At 46.7% G+C, this 15,844-nt stretch overlaps 1 long non-coding RNA gene across 1 annotated transcript in view; it reads left to right on the top strand.

Annotated features, from left to right (window-relative positions):
* Window positions 1-15,844, top strand: part of LOC147985849 (uncharacterized) — a 73,411-nt gene that overhangs the window by 1,313 nt on the left and 56,254 nt on the right. The window lies entirely within an intron of this gene.

Genomic DNA, 15,844 nt, shown 5'->3' with positions numbered 1-15,844 from the left:
CGCTACCCTGATCAGGTAGGCGGACATAACCTTGTGTGCCCCTGGTTTGGATGATAAGCGCTTTTGTCCCCGAGTGGGATCGTTTTGGCCACGATGGTGGTCGGTGTGTCTTTGGTAGACACGGGGCCACCCAGGACTAGCCCATTGGGGATTGGGTCGGAGTGGCCGGGAGAGTGTCATGGCAGTAGATCGGTTCTATCGGAACGCCGTTGGTCCACCCAAATGGGAGTGCGAGGCCATGGGTTCCGTGGTGTGGGTACAGTGCGCTACCTCTGCAGAGTGTATATTAAATCTCTCGATAGCCACGCCCGCGGATAAGGGCCCAGTTCGTGTCGGTCACACTGTGTGTCAACAGTATTAATAATAACTTGACTAATGACAACCCCGGTTCGGTGATGAAATAAGTTCGTGGTGATCGCCGTAAGGATCACGAGTTACTTTGGTGGTGATCGTCGTAAGGATCGCGAGTTACTTTGGTGGTGATCTCCATAAGGATCACGAGTTACTTTTGTGGTGATCGCCGTAAGGATCATGAGTTACTTTGGTTGTGATTGCCGGAAAGATCACCATTGGAGATAAGATGGTTGTGATCGCCGGAAGGGTCACTATTTGAGATAAGTTGGTTGTGATCGCCGGAATGATCACCGTGGTATCGAGGATACCGAGTTGTTGGATATTCGTGATGTTGTGCAAGAATCGTGGGTAAAGATCTGTTGACACACGAACACGTCATGTGTACCCTCGATGCCGGGGGTGATGCACCGCAGCTCACGTCGAAGGAGACCCGACCGACAGCGTGATACGCAAGACAGTCGGCGGGCGCTTTTGCAGACCCGAAACCCCGCACACCCGGGAGGGACCCCGTCAGGGATTGCGGCGGCTATGGGATGCCCTAGGTCGATTCGCTCGCCCCTAGAGCCTCGGGATTCGCAGCTCTCAAACACAAAGAACAGCGAAGAACGAGAGAGAAAAACGATGGAGAGATAAAACGTAGATGAAAAGGTATATATTGATTTGTTCGATTGTGTGTTGTTCAATCGGCCGTCACCCCCAACATATATAAGAGGCGGTTGGACTTCTCATACAAGCAAAGGATTCATCTAGGCTTTCCTTACAAGAAAATTACATCAATTCACGACCTAGAGTCTTAGTTCTGGCCCCACTTGGATTCAGCCCGAATCTGATCCAATCTTCTGTCTTGCTCCTTGCGTGGGCCGTGGAATCTGCATATGACTTCCAATGGAGACGGTTCAAATATCAATTTTGTACGCTTCAATGATGCCAACAATCCGTATGTTGATCACTTTTCCAAATAAGGCCATCTTGAATACTCCACGGGGTCATCTTTAATTTCAAGTCGGACTCGGTCATGTAGCTGACTGGACAATTCCTCTACGTCGGATGATGATGACTCCAAAAGCAAAGTTGACCGTTTCGATGTTACGAATAACTTTCATGTTGAACACTTCTTCATCCGAGTCCATCTAGATAATCATTTGAGCCCATCTTCAGCTTCTGGTCAGATTGGCCTTGACAATTTCCACCCAGCAAGCTCTTTTCCGGCAAGCTTTTCAGCCCGGCAAGGTCTTCGCCCGGCAAGCTTTTCCCCTGGCAAGCTTTCCTCCCGGGCAAGGTTTCACACCGGCAAGCTTCTCCGCTGGCAAGCTTTCCATGCCGGCAAGCTTCTCCGCCAGCAAGCTTTCCACGCCGACAAGCCCTCACATCGGCAAGGTTTTACCCCGGCAAGGTTTCATTCAGCTGGCAGAGGCCGAATACTTTCTCACTCAGGGCCGGCCCGCGAAGTGTTGCCTCTAACTTTTGCATACGAACCCGGATTCGTGACCATGCCAAAATCTGGTGTCAACACATGCCCCCCTGTTTTTCGGCAAAGCTTGTATGCCGAAAAATAACTTGTATTGTGTTTGTTCTAAGGACGATGTCAACACTCCATCGGCCATTTATTTTCCTCAGGACGATAATCAGGTATCGGCCATGTTTGTGCTAAGGGCGATAATCATATACCGTCCATTGCCCACTTAGGCTTCTTGCCACACACTTGGGTGGTATTTCTTCAAGTACTTGCCATTGAGAGCTCGAGGTAACAGTGCCCCTTGTACGGATTCCACCAAATAAGAATTTCCAGGAACTATTCTTGCAATTCTAAAAGGACCTTCCCAACTTGGAGACCACTTCCCAAATTTTCTGTCCCTTGAACCAATCGGGAGAATTAATTTCCAGACGAGATTGCCGGCTTCAAAATTCTTCAACTTAACCTTCTTATTGTAAGCCCTTGCTACTCTCAACTTGTCCCTCTTTATGGCCTTCAAAGCAGCCAAACGTTTATCGGCAATCTCATCAATATTGTCCATCATCAAGTTATAAAAGTCTACTGCTGATAAATCATTTTGTTTGGCTATTCTCAAAGCATTCAAATTCACTTCCACCGGTAAAACAGCCTCCTGACCGTATACTAGCTCATATGGAGTCACCTTTGTAGCACCATGTCTTGAGATCCTATGTGCCCACAAAGCTTCAGACAACAACTCAAGCCATCTCCTTGGATTATCCTCAATCTTCCTATTGATGAGCTTGACTAAAATTTTATTGCTAGACTCAGCTTGTCCATTGGCTTGGGCATAATATGGAGAGGAATTGAGCAATTTTATGTCATAAGATTCGGCAAATTCTCTAACTTGGTGTGACATGAAAGAGGAGCCTTGATCTGTAGTCAATGTTTGAGGAATGCCGAATCTATGAATAATGTGCTCGGATATGAATTTAATCACCTCCGTATGTGTCATGTTCTTGAGAGGTACTGCTTCAGACCATTTAGTGAAATAATCGGTTGCCACCAATACGAACCGATGCCCCTTTGAGGAAGACGGATGAATTTGTCCAATAAAGTCTAAACCCCATCCTATGAAAGGCCACAGCTTGATAATGGGATGTAACATAGCAACAGGAGCCAACTGAATATCACCAAATTTTTGACAAGCTTCACACCCTTTGTAATATCTGAAACAATCATTAATCATAGTCGGCCAATAAAATCTAGCACGTCGTAGCAACCATTTCATCTTGGGAGCCGATTGATGAGTGCCACAAATACCTTCATGGACCTCCCCCATAGAAACTCTCTCTTGGTCCTCGTCCAAGCACTTTAGAAGAACATCATCAACCGTTCGGCGATAGAGATCATCATCTCTCATTGTATACTTGAAAGCCATCCGCCGAACAGCCCTGTCCACCCTTCTACTAGGATCACACAAATAATCAACAATGGGTTTCCTCCGGTCTTGACTTTCTCCTGCATTGAATATTTCATTAATGGCCGAAACGGTGGGCTTCGGTTCGGCCTCCCCTACGTCGGCAAGACTAGACATCGGCTTTTCAGAAATATGAAACACGCCATGATCAACATGGTAGCCGGATGCCTGCTGTGCCAACTCGTTTGCTTTCCAATTGTCATGTCTAGATATATGAGCAATGCTAAAACAATCCAAAGTAGAAATTATATCTAGACATTTATTAAGATAAACATTAAGTGATTCGTCCAAACACTGAAAGACTTTGGATATTTGCTGCACCACTAGTAACAAATCACCATAAGCCTCAATATGTGTAACACCTATAGCAAGCAACATCTCTAAACCGAATAACAATGCTTCATATTCGGCTTGATTATTTGTGCAAAAATATTCTAAGCGGCATGAGGCTTTAAAAACAGCACCATGAGGAGATATGTAAACAATACCAACACCTTGGCCATTGCTACAAACTGAACCATCAAAATATAATCTCCATGGTACTAATGAGACAAGGTTTATATCAATGTCATACTTGTCATCAATCCGATGTTCAACAATAAATTTAGCAACGATTTTGCCTTTCATGGATTTTAGAGATTCATAAGCCAAATCATATTCAATCAAAGCATAAGCCCACTTGCCAATTCTACCACTAAGAATTGGCCTATGCAACATGTACTTAATGACATCAGTTTGACAAGCTACTATACAAGCACTCGGCACTAAATAATGTCTCAATTTTGTGCAAGCATAATATAAGCATAGACATAGTTTCTCAATAAATGTATACCTTGTCTCGGCGCCCAACAAGCGCCTGCTCAAATATGTAATAGCATGCTCTTTTCCCTCGGTTTCTTGAGTCAAAACAGCACCAATAACTTCTTCTTCTGCTGCAATGTAAAGCCTGAAGGGTTCCCTATGCTTGGGTGCTTTCATCACCGGAGGAGTGCACAAATAATTCTTGATCATATCAAATGCTTCTTGCTGTTTTGCCCCCCAGGTGAAATCAGCATCATTCTTTAACCGAAGGATAGGAGTAAACGCATCAACCTTCCCTGACAAATTAGCTATGAACCTCCTCAAGTAATTGACCTTGCCAAGGAACTTTTGCATATCTCTCTTGCATCTTGGAGCTTCCACTTTCTGTATGGCCTCTATCTTTTTGGGATCAATCTCTATGCCATCTTCATGGATAATGAAACCCAAAAACTTACCAGCCGACACACCGAATGCACACTTCAAAGGATTCATCTTCAGTCCATAGTTTTTCATTCTTTCAAAAGCTAAACGCAAATCGGCCAATTGAGATTCAAAAGCGTCCGATTTGACAACAATATCATCAATATAGACTTCAAGTATGACACCGAGTAAATCATGAAAAATCAAATTCATAGCCCTTTGATATGTGGCGCAGCATTTTTTAATTCGAATGTCATCACTGTCCACTCGAATAAACCAAGAAAACCAGGGCAACGAAAAGCTGTCTTGGACATGTCCTCTTCGGCCCTAAAAATTTGATTGTATCCGGCATTACCATCTAGAAAGCTAATAACTTTATGTACAGAAGCATCATTAATAAGCATATCGGCTATTGGCATGGGATACTCATCTTTGGGTGTAGCCCTATTCAAATCTCTGAAGTCAATGCACACCCTCAACTTGCCGGATCCTTTCTTTTCCACTGGGACAATGTTAGAAATCCACTCGGCATACCTGCAAGGTCTAATAAAATTAGCTTTAAGCAAACGACCGATCTCTTCCTTGATCCGGTCATATGTTTTTGGATTAAACTTTCTGGCCGATTGTTTATATGGTCTAAAACTAGCCTTTATAGGTAACCGATGCTCCACTAGCTCTCGTCTTAAACCTGGCATCTCATGATATTCCCACGCAAAGCAACAGACATATTCTTTCAACAGCTCGATCAACTTAGCTTTATGATCGGCTCTTAAATTTGCATTTACAAATGTCGGCCTATGAGTTGAACCATCTCCTATATCTATCTCTTCTAATGGATCGGCCGATGTAAAACCTTGTCCTAATTTATCCATATCATCTAACTCTTCTATAGACTCATACATATCGTTCTCATTGGACCGATATTCTACAAGTCGCTTTTGTAGCCACTCTGAGTTAGGATCCATTTAAACATATCATACCTTGGAGCCGATTGCATTCAGTCGGCTTTAAAGAGACGGGCACGAAACCATTCTTGGTTGCGCTGAGAAAATCGAATTCTGATAAGTCACGTCCCGTCAAGCAAGTAGCATTTGGGTGTTGCCAATCCACCGATGCCTCGGCCAAAGCAACACAGGCCGAGTTATCCGCATGAATAACTTCCACCTCATCATCAACCCACTGGATCAAAAACTAGTGCATAGTGGATGGCACACACTGGTTTGCATGAACCCAATCACGGCCTAGTATGACATTGTAGTTACCTTGCACCTCAGCGACAAAGAATGCGGTAGCCAAAGTTTTACTTCCCACCATGAGCTCCACATACATCACACCTTTGGCTTCAGTTTTCTCTTTGCCTTCAAATCCATTGAGCACCATGTTGGTCTTTATCAACTCTTCATCATGCAGCCCCAATTTTTTGAAGACTGAATACGGCATAAGATTCATCACAGCACCACCATCAACAAGCATCCGAGTGAGCGGTGATCCATTGATATGACCTCTGAGATACAATGGTTTCAGATGCGTTACTAGGTCTTTTGGCTTCTCGAATATTGCATTTTTAGGGCCAAAATCCAGCTGAGCCACCTCCCCTTCCTCATTGACAGCATGAAACTCAGCAGGTAAGTAATATACCATATTGATATCCATACCTTCATGAACCGGCGTAGACTCATAGTCCAACATATCATCCTCTTCTTCAAGTGCATCCACCGATTCTGAAATTTGTCCAAGTGAAGGAGAAGTAAGAAGTGTCGCAGATAATGTAATAGCTGTCGCATCGTCCTCCTTTGGTGGCGCAGGTGCTGCTATGATAGGTGTAGAAACAACTGCATCTTGTATTTGCTTAGGCCTCCACACTTGTTTTGTAGGCACCATGGGCCGAGTGTCATTGAACAACTTATCCCTTTGCTTCTCGGCTTCTTGTTTTGTCATCTCTTGACTCCTTAACCTCTGTAGTTTCCTCTTTTGTGTTTTTGTCAGCCCTGGAGGACACCACTTTGGCTGAGTGTATTTAGGATCTCTCATCTTTACTTGGCTGGTGTTTCCTTCAAGGTCATTAGCTAAGTACTTTGGCGCGATAGCAAGTATCGGCTTAGTCGGATCCTTATGCATAATCGGCTGTTGTATGGCGAATGTTTCGGTGCCCAAGATGAGTGAGTCGGCATCGGTTTTTTCCTTGCCTTTGCTTGACTCGACCATTACAGCACTTGGCGACTTAACACGCCATTCTTGCTTGCCGACCCTTTTTTGATTATCTTGCACTGGCCGATCGACACTATTGTTCAAACGGCCTCGTGTGGGATAAGAAAGTCTCTCATGAACGGGCCTCCTTTGTTCTGCCCAACCCGGATGAAAAGCATAAGGGGGCATTGGGGGCTGCCACCATCCTCCACTGAAGTCTGCCATGTAATATGGTACATAGGGGAGAGGCGGTACCCATGGTCCCGGCGCCCACGGCCCATATGGCCTTGCATGATGCTGGAATAAGCACATTCCTTTCTGTTATAGCTTGCATTAGGCCAAGACACATTCATATTGCCATGCCATAGCATGCATCATATTGTTGCATATCGTCATGTGTTGATTGTGTTCCGATGTGTTCTTCGTGGTAGGTTCTGCCTCCGAGGATATTCACGAGTATCCAACTGAAGGGCTGTATCCCACTACCACTCCATCAGGCAAGCAACCCATTGATCATTCCGATACAAACCCATGTTCTCGCTTCTGCTCTTGTTTACTGCATTAAGACAACGCGATTCAAACTGCTGTGTGCTACGGTAGCTGAACCCTTATCCTCTGCATGACCTGTCATTGCCACAGTAACTAGATGAAACCCACTAGCATGTGTAGGAATTGATTGAGCCATGTATGTGATTCCTACCTTGCTATGCCTGCTATGCTTAGAGTTGTGTCAGGTCTGGTTCATCTGGGTGATGGGCTAGAGTGAAATGCTTATGTCGGTAATGCGAGGGATGTGTTGAACATGTTTTGGTAAAGGTATCGATGAGAGGCCACGTAGGAGTACATGGTGGGTTATTTCATTGAGGCCGTCCATAAGAACTGAGATTTGTATGTGTGATTTAAGATGCAGTTACTACCGTACATTGGGCCCGAAACCAATGGACCCTCTCGGCTTCTTAATCACCCTAGTACTCTGTCCAGGAGTTGCAAATAGTTTCTGGTGTTTGTAGGTTATGTGTTGGCGGCCGTGCGTAGCGCTGACCCTAGGGGTGGGCTATGTTACGGTAGATACACCGTGGCACGGTGTACCGATTCACCCGTTTGGTGTCTCGGGAACCCTGTTCACATCGTTCGGGGCCGTAAGTGGAAACCTCGGCCGGACTCCCTGCGGATGGAACCTGAATAGGCGATAAACCTGGACTAGAGACTTAAGTGTTTAGGTAGGCCGTGGCCGACACCCTCGTTGGGCTTCCGCTTGAAGGTTGCCGAGTACATGTCGTGTAAACGGCGGTAAGTGGTGAAAGCGTGTATGAAGTACACCCCTGCAGGGTATAAAACTATTCAAATAGCCGCGTCCGCGGTAAAGGACTACTTGGTTGCCTATACAGTTCATACACAAGTTAATGGATACTACTAAAAGACTCGAGATAAGTGTGAGTACCGAGGATGGCCCTCTAGTAGGATGACGAGGGAGGATCCCCGGTGGAGTATTGTGTTGGTGAGTAGTGGACTCGTGTGCGAAAACTATTTTACTAGTGAAGTTCCGTAGGATAGCTTAGCCAAGAGTCAAAGCTGGCTTGCTGCAATAACCCCACCACCTTCTTGAGAATGAGCATGTATATTAGGTTCTGATGTAAGACTTGCTGAGTACCCTTGTACTCATGTTTGCTTAATTACTGTTTTCAGACGACAACACCGCCCCCTCCGATGGGTTCTGCGTAGACCTTGACATCGACGAGTGACTAGCCACCCAGGTGGTGATCCTGGCCATGGAGGGCCCTATGTAGATAGACAGACTTCGAGAGGCCTTCTTTATTTCTAGAGTCTGTACTCAGACTAGTTGCTTCTGCATGTGCTTGTATGATTGTATGACATGAGTGTCGGGTCATGTGACCCCTATCTGTATGAACTTGTTATGTATGGCTCCCTAGAGCCTTTAAATAAAGTACTTGAGTTGTAGAGTTTTGTTGTGATGCCATGTTGTATGTACTCATATCGGGCATATTGTGTGTATGATTGAAATGCTTGGTATGAGTGGGATCCGACAATCTAGTTGTTTATCCTTGGCAGCCTTTCTTATGGGGAAATGTAGTCTAGTGTTCCTCGAGCCATAGTAGTCCGCTACAGCCCGGTTCACCGGAGCCCTGCTAGCCCAGCACTACTGTTCAGGACACTTGACTGGCCGGCATGTGTTTCACTTCGTTCCTATGTCTATCCCTTCGGGGAAATGTCACGTGGTAATATCCGGAGTCCTGCCTAGCCTGCTACAGCCCGGGTTCCCCGAAGTCCTGTTAGCCCAGTGCTACAGCCCGGAATCACTCGCCGATGACCGACATGCTCGATGTGATTCATGTATGCCTGTCTCCATAGGTCTGTACCGCTTTGGGTTCACGACTAGCCATGTTGGCCCGGGTTCTCTGTCATATGGATGCTAGCGACACTATCATATACGTGAGCCAAAAGGCACAAACGGTCCCGGGCCATGGTAAGGCGACACCCGTGGGATACCGTGCGTGACGCCGTAAAGTGATATGAGGTGTTACTGGCTAGATCGATGTGACTTGGAATCGGGGTCCTGACAGCGTTGGCATCAGAGCCGGACTGCCTGTAGGTTCGTTGAGCCAAGCTGGTCGATGTCGAGTCTAGAAATGCTTTAGTTATATGTAGGTGAAACACCCTCGATGCGACTATAGCTCCCATGTGTCGAGGCACGACTTAGAGACATAATCGCATTGAAGGCATATGTCTCAAGTTAGGCAATCTTCACAGCATCCCATGTAATATGATAATAAAAAGGGAGATAACATAGTTGGCTTACACTCGCCACGTCAATCAAGTACATAAATAACATTACATCATCCAAACACTCATGGCCCGACTACGGCGCCAAAATAAAAGAGAACCCAACATGCGACACGGTCCCCATCACCCCCAACTGGGCACCACTACTGATCATCGGGAAAGGAAACATAGTATCGCTGAGATTCTTCGTCGAACTCCCACTTGAGCTCATACGCGTCTCCTGGAGCGGAATCATCGGGCCCTGCATCTGGTGTAATAGTAATCTGTGAGCCACAGGGACTCAGCAATCTCGCACCCTCGCGATCAAGACTATTTAAGCTCATAGGTAAGGCAAGGTAAAATATGAGAGGAGCTCCAGCAAGCGACTAGCAAATATGGTGGCTAACTTATTCCCAAAGGAGAGCGAGAAGAGGAGGCAAAGCGCGAGCGAGAAACTAGAGAACAACCTGCGCAAACATTACTCCAACACCGTGTCCACTTCCCGGACTCCGCCGAGAAGAGGCCATCACGGCAACACACTCAGTTGATTCATTTTAATTAATTAAGGTTCAAGTTATCTATAACCGGACATTAACAAATTCCCATCTGACCATAACCGCGGGCACGGCTTTCGAAAGTTCAATCCCTGCAGGGGAGTCCCAACTTAGCCCATGACAAGCTCTCACGGTCAACGAAGGAATAGACCTCCTCCCAAGACATTCCGATCAGACTCGGTATCTCGGTAACTCAAGACACTTCGACAGGTTAAAACAAGACCAGCAACACCGCCCGAATGTGCCGACAAATCCCGATAGGAGCTGCACATATCTCTTTCTCAGGGCACACTCAGATGAGCCAGACGTCGGGTAGGCCAGCCCAGAGTTGCCCCTGGTAGCCCCGGACATCGCTCAATGGGACCAACACTCAGAGGAGCACTGGCCCGGGGGGGTTAAAATAAGATGACCCTTGAGCCTGCAGAACCCAAGGGAAAGAAAAGGCTAGGTGGTGAATGGTAAGACCAATGCTGGGCATTGCTGGAAAAGCTTTAATCAAGGCGAAATATCAAGGGGTTCCCATTATAACCCAACCGCGTAAGGAACGCAACAATCCGGGAACATAACACCGATATGACGGAAACTAGGGCGGCAAGAGTGGAACAAAACACTAGGCGAGAGGCCGAGCCTTCCACCCTTTACCAAGTATATAGATGCATTAAGATAACATAGCAATATAATGATATCCCAACAAGTAAATAAATGTTCCAACAAGGAACGGCCTCCAATCTTCACCTGCAACTAGCAACGCTATAAGAGGGGCTGAGCAAAGCAGTAACATAGCCAATCAACGATTTGCTAGGACAAAGGTGGGTTAGAGGTTTGACATGGCAATTTGGGAGCCTTGCAAGCAAGTGGTAGGCATCGTAGCATTGGCATAGCAAAAGAGCGAGCAAACTAGCATAGCAAAGATAGTAGTGATTTCGAGGGTATGATCATCTTGCCTGCAGAGCTGTCAGAGTTGACTGGATCCTCGAAAGCAAACTCAACGGGCTCCTCGTTAGCGAACTCGTCTCTCGGCTCTACCCAAACAAGACAAACAAGCAACAAGGATACAATCAACCACGTGCAAACGCAAACAACACGATGCAAAGATGATATGCTATGCGGGATGCGATGCGGGATGCAAAATGCAAGATATGACAGGAAATGCGTGAAGCTGGCCTCAACATGGAATTCCAAGGGTGTCACTAGAAAGATGAGATGAAATCGCTTGAGAACGATATAAAGAACGCCGGAATCGGAGTTACGGTTTGGAAATGGCAAGCGTTTCAAAAATGACACCGGTCTGCGATTTACAACAAGTAGGCATCTAAATGCAATGAAATGAACATGCTATAGCGCCCAAACATGACAACAAAATACATGGCAGGGATGTACACAAGATGCTTAACAAAAGTCTAGCACTGATCTACGGCCAATTCATCCATTAGGAGGTTCAAACAAGCATGGAAAAAACGCAAATGGTAAAACAGATCTCAGACTTAATGAAATTAACACTTGTCTGGAATTTCAGATCATATAGCCCTCTTCGGAGCAACAAAACTACATGCTACATGACCTGAACATGACAAAGATAGACATGGCATGGAGCTAATCAATAAGCTTAACAAAAGTCCCTTAGTGACCTTGAGCCAAAAGGGATCACAAAATATACTAACAAGCACACGAACATAGCAAAAACATAATCAGTTTTCATACTTAGTGAAAACTGGGACATGCTGAAACATAACTCACGAAGGCATGTTTACGAGCTCGATGCACTCACCACGGTGCAAGTCATGGCTATACAAGCATACACCCATAAAGAAGGCACAAAATACAAGCTAGACATGGCAAGAACAATGGCATAACATGCACGGATCAACTACAATAATATCGGCAAAATCGCAAACAAGTTGACGATCTTCCCAGATTCGCAACGAAGCAAAAGTAGAGCTCGATTGACTCAAGCTAGTTTGCTCCATAATTGCAAACAAAGACATGGATGGATAGAGCATAACAACATTAACAAAACTCATTTACTGATCATCCTCAAAAGAGGCACGGATCACTAGGAAACAACATGAACATATGGCATCATGAACTAAATAATCCCAGACTTAGTGAAAACTACAGTCCCTGAAAACAGATTTACCGGGTGCCTCACTTTTCAAGCTTGCACAAGTCACCACACACATCACAAAAATGCATGGGTTGCACCTCTGGAAAGAAGACAAAATCCTTAACAAAACATATATAGGACTCATGGGCATATCATGCACACAACAATCATGGCAAAAAATGACAAAAGTCTAAGATGAACTAGCAGATCTGACAATTAACTCACGAAGCCTCTTTCTAACAGCATTTCGGGCATCAAGATGCACACAAATGAAAATGATGCAATGTAATGAAATGATGTACCCATCGAGGCGAACATTTTGATATGCTATATGCCCAAAACGGAGCTACGGATGACGAGATACAGCAGGTCAAAGTAGGCATAAAAAATTAGGGTTCAAAGGGAAAAAGTCATCCCTAAACCGATCCGGATCTGGATCTGCGCGCAACCCGAGGTTCGCCGGACTTCAAGCTCCTGTTCGCCGGAGTTCTTGCCGGAGTAGAGGAGGAGGCCGGCCGGGGAGAGGAAGGGGCCGGGGTGGCGCCGGTGGAGCTCGCCGGAGCGGGGCGGTGGCGGCGCGGCCTTGCCGGCGCGGTGGCGGAGGCGGCTGGCGCCGGCCGGCGTCGGGAAGAGGAGGCGGTGGCCGGCGGCGATGGAGGCGGCGATGCGGTGGCCCGGCGACGAGGAAGGAGGCGGGGCTGGTGCAAGGCGGCGGCAGGCGGCGATGCGGGCCGCGGGGGCCGGCCTCGGGCTCCCGGGCCGCGGCGGCGGCGGGGACAGGCGAGCGCCATGTGGCGGGCGGCGGTAGGCGGCGGCGGATCCGGACACGTCCGGCTCGGCGCGGACGTTGTCCGGCGGCGGCGGAGAGGGATTTTTTTAGGGTTTGAGGAGGGGGATCCGCGAATTTTTGGGGGGGGTGTATATATAGGCATATGGGGAGCTAGGAGAGTCCAAATGAGGTGCGGTTTTCGGCCACGCGATCGTGATCGAACACTCTAGGACATGGAGCAGAGTTTGGTGACTTTTGGGCCAAATTGGAGGGGTGTTGGGCTGCAACACACACGAGGCCTTTTCGGTCCCTCGGTTAACCGTTGGAGTATCAAACGAAGTCCAAATGGTACGAAACATGATAGGTGGTCTACCGGTAGTAAACCAAGGCCGCTTGGCAAGTCTCGGTACAATCGGGAAATGTTTAATCCCCACACACGAAAAAAGCTAGAAATGGCCACCGGAGGAGAACGAAGCGCCGGAATGCAAAACGGACAACAGAGAAAATGCTCGAATGCATGAGACGAACACGTATGCAAATGCAATGCACATGATGACATGATATGAGATGCATGACAACGACAACAACACACGGAGACAAAAACCCGAACCCGAGGAAATAAATATAACTTAACGCCGGAAACAGCAAGAGTTGGAGTACAAATTGGGGAAGTTACATCTGGGGTGTTACAACACTCCACCACTACGAAAGGATCTCGTCCCGAGATCTAGGACTGAAAGAACGCCGAGTACTCAGAACGGAGGTGATCCTCGCATTCCCAGGTAGCTTCACGGTCGGAATGGTGTGACCACTTGACTTTGAGAAATTTGATTGACTTGTTGCGAGTCTTGCGTTCCGTCTCTTCAAGAATAGCAACTGGGTGCTCACGATAAGAGAGATCTTCTTGGAGCTCAATGTCCTCGAAGTCGACGGTGCGGTCAGGAGTCTTGAAGCACTTTCGAAGCTGAGAGACATGGAACACGTCATGAACATTTGCAAAGTTTGAAGGAAGCTCGAGTTGATAGGCGAGGTCGCCTCTCTTGCTGACAATCTTGAAAGGTCCCACGTATCTGGGGGCAAGCTTCCCTTTGATACCGAAGCGACGAGTACCTTTCATAGGAGAGACACGGAGGTAAACATGATCTCTGATCTCGAAAGCCAAATCACGGTGCTTACTATCATAGTAGCTCTTCTGACGGGATTGGGCTGCTTTGAGGTTATCACGAATGACTGTGCACATCTCTTCTGCTTCTGTGATTAAGTCATTACCCAAAAGCTGACGTTCACCAGTTTCAGACCAGTTGAGAGGGGTACGGCACTTCCTGCCATACAGAATTTCAAAAGGGGCGTTTCCCGAACTTGCTTGAAAACTGTTGTTGTAGGAGAATTCAGCATAAGGAAGACAATCCTCCCACTTCATGCCGAAGGAGATCACACAAGCCCTGAGCATATATTCAAGAATCTGGTTGACACGCTCGACTTGACCGCTTGTTTGAGGATGGAAAGCTGTGCTGAAGAGGATGTTGGTGCCCATGGCCTTCTGAAAAGAATCCCAAAACTTGGAGGTAAAGATGCTGCCATGGTCTGACGAGATCACTTGAGGAATACCGTGCAGAGAGACAATGCGAGAGGTATAGAGTTCCGCCAATTGAGCTGCAGTGATCGACTCTTTGATAGGCAGAAAGTGAGCCACTTTGGTGAGTTTGTCGATGACAACGAATATAGCATCATTGCCACGCTTGGACTTTGGAAACCCAGTCACGAAGTCCATTTCGATGTGGTCGAACTTCCATTCTGGAATGGCAAGAGGTTGGGGGAGACCTGCTGGCCTTTGGTGTTCTGCCTTCACTCTTCTGCAGACATCACATTCATTCACGAATTGAGCGATCTCGTGCTTCATTCGAGTCCACCAATAAACTTGCTTAAGGTCCTGATACATCTTCGTGCTCCCAGGGTGGATGGAGAGGAGAGAATTGTGAGCCTCGTTCGTGATCACTTTACGAAGTTCACCTTTGGGTACAACAATTCGATCCTCAAAGAAGAGAGTGTCCTTGTCATCAAGGCGGTAGCACTTGTACTTGGACTGACTCTTGGCAATCCCAATCTTCACCTTTTTAACCATAGCATCAAGAAGCTGAGCTTGGCGAATCTGGTCTTCTAAGGTAGGAGAGACTTGAAGGTTGGCAAGGAAACCTTGAGGAACAACTTGCAGATTAAGTTTGCGGAAAGCTTCACAAAGCTCGGGTTGATAAGGCTTGAGAATCAGACTGTTGCAGTAAGCCTTCCTGCTCAAAGCGTCCGCAATCACATTAGCCTTGCCTGGAGTGTACTCAATACTCGGATTATACTCTTGAATCATTTCGACCCATCGAGTTTGCCTGAGGTTGAGATTAGGCTGAGTGAAGATGTACTTGAGACTCTTGTGATCAGTGAAAATGTCCACTTTTCTTCCCAATAGAAGATGTCTCTAAGTCAAAAGAGCATGCACAACTGCCGCCAACTCAAGATCATGAGTGGGGTAGTTCTTCTCATTAGGCTTCAACTGGCGAGATGTATAAGCAACAACTTTCTTCTCTTGCATCAATACTGCGCCAAGACCTTGGAGAGAGGCATCACAAAAGACCTCGTACGGCTTGGATTCATCAGGCGGAGTCAGAACTGGAGCAGTGATAAACTTCTCTTTCAAAGTGTTGAAAGCAATGTCACACTCCGGAGACCAAACGTACTTGACGTGCTTCTGGAGAAGATTAGAGAGAGGCTTCGCGATCTTAGAAAATTTTTCAACGAATCTTCGGCAATAGCTTGCGAGACCGAGAAAACTGCGGAGTTGCTTCACGTTCTGAGGAGGTTCCCAATTCACAATTGCAGACACCTTCTCAGGATTCACGGCAATGCCCTTGGCAGAGATGATATGACCAAGATAAAGAACCTCATCAAGCCAAAATTCACACTTGGAGAACTT

Source organism: Triticum urartu, chromosome 2A, assembly GCF_056163025.1.
Source record: "Triticum urartu cultivar PI428250 chromosome 2A, HENAU_Tu73, whole genome shotgun sequence".
NCBI lineage: Eukaryota > Viridiplantae > Streptophyta > Magnoliopsida > Poales > Poaceae > Triticum > Triticum urartu.
This window is presented reverse-complemented; position numbering and strand designations above follow the sequence as displayed.